The sequence below is a fragment of the Octopus bimaculoides genome, chromosome 7 (assembly GCF_001194135.2).
Source record: "Octopus bimaculoides isolate UCB-OBI-ISO-001 chromosome 7, ASM119413v2, whole genome shotgun sequence".
Lineage (NCBI taxonomy): Eukaryota > Metazoa > Mollusca > Cephalopoda > Octopoda > Octopodidae > Octopus > Octopus bimaculoides.
The window spans coordinates 57,811,592-57,813,530 of record NC_068987.1 but is presented as its reverse complement, the minus strand read 5'-3'; the positions used below and the strand labels follow the sequence as shown (position 1 = coordinate 57,813,530).

The 1,939-nt window shown below is 33.0% G+C and overlaps 1 long non-coding RNA gene across 1 annotated transcript in view; it reads left to right on the top strand.

Moving 5' to 3' along the window:
- The first annotated feature begins 1,703 nt into the window (after positions 1 to 1,703).
- The window catches only part of LOC128248301 (uncharacterized), a 27,285-nt gene continuing 27,049 nt past the window's right edge, over positions 1,704 to 1,939 (top strand). Inside the window, exon 1 of the long non-coding RNA XR_008264537.1 lies at positions 1,704 to 1,803. This is a non-coding gene — a long non-coding RNA (uncharacterized LOC128248301). The remainder of the gene's footprint in view (positions 1,804 to 1,939) is intronic.

Genomic DNA, 1,939 nt, shown 5'->3' with positions numbered 1-1,939 from the left:
ATTATATGTTCACGTAAATGAAATATAAATATATATAAGATATTGACACATGGCTGCTTTCAGACATTGTTTAATGGACTCATTTGTATTATTTACTGTAATATAGCATGACATAATCAAGGGTGATATTACTTGCAGTTGTTCTCGTTCTCCTTGTTGCTGTTATTGCTGTTGTTGTTGTTGTTGTTGTTGTTCTTCTTCTTCTTCTTCTTCTTCTTCTTCTTCTTCTTCTTCTTCTTCTTCTTCTTCTTCTTCTTCTTCTTCTTCTTCTTCTGCTTCTCCTCCTCCTCCTCCTCCTCCTCCTTACTGAGTACCAGCCCTGTGTCCAATTGGGCAAATTTATTATCGAAGACATTCAGGTTGTAACCATCCTCTATTAACGTTTCCTTGCAGAATCAGGTCAATGAACAGTCCCCACTGAATTCTGCAATAATCACTATATGTTAGTTATGGTATTAATCGTAAGAAAATACAAAGGTTGTTTCTTTCCCTTGGCAATCCTACGCAAGACACCATATTACCAGGTCAACACAGAGTTGTTTATCGCACCTGCCCTCAGAGTTCCTCACACCGTAGAGAGAGGAACAAATACTGCAAAGTCTTTTGTCCATCGCTCAGACAATTCTTAGGGTATGAATTGAGGAAAATTTTGTGTATTAATTTTACAGACAGAAAAACAACGTAGACAATCCCACCTGGAACAGGGAAATGTTAAAATGTGTTGTGTAGTTTACTTAAATACTTTGCAAGAAGCTCAAACATCTTTGCGTTTCAACAATGTTAAATTTTTGCTCAGCGATACAACTGATTCGAATATTTCAGCTGATTATCTACATCTCGAAAATGAAAATATCATATACATTAGAGAATTTCTATACACACATCCACTATTTAGAACATTATGACGATTTAAAAGAAAATACTTTTGGACGCCTATTCCAAAATTTAATGTTTAGCGGCATTTCGTCCACCTTTACGTTCTGAGTTCAAATTCTGCCGAGGTTGACTTTGCCTGTCGTCATTTCGGGGTCGATAATATAACTAACAGCTGAATACTGGGTTCGATGTAGTCAACTACCCACTTCCTTAAAATTTCCGTCATTTTGCCTATAATAGAAAATATTATTATTGTCGTAGTTGAAAGAACTAATTATAATGAAAAAAAACCTTCTGTTGTCGTTGTGTCTAATTTTGATTGTGGTTATTATCGCTATTGTCTCAAGAAATGTTATTATTACTAAAGTCGTTCACAGTTGTACTATGTCTGTAACACCTTTCATCTTGTCCTTATTAATGCTATCATCAAATATGTCATTCCCTTGACAGCTCGATATATTTGTCAACACAATTCTAATTTTATCATGTTTACTGGAGAAGTAGATTCGGTAAAACTGGAGCCAGAATGCCTTGCAGCACATTATTTACGTTCTTTTACTTTCTTTTACGTTCTGAGTTTTAATTCTCACCGTCGTCTACATTACATTTATAAGTATAGATTCGACGAAATAAACATTAGTCGTGTGCTAGGTTTGTTTCACTGAACTAAAATCCCCATCTATATTATATGGATTGTACCTGCAAAAGAAATTACAATTATGATTATCAATTATAATTATCAAAATTATCACGAATAGCACTTAATATCTTTTTAACGTCACAATATGATTTTTCTTATGACGTATCGATTAAAGTATTCCGGTTAGTAAACTAGTTAAGATGATGAAGCATTAGGCCAAATTTTTATAGAATTGAATCGTATCAATCTTGGTTCTTTTTCTTTCAGCTCTCAATTATTTTGATAACGTAAGTACAACACTTACACAAAACTTGTCAACGTCTTGTATATATATATATATTATTCAAAGGAATTCCAAATCTGTCTGTTTTTTATGTTTTATTTATATTCTTATAATATTAATGTAGGATATAGTATATATAA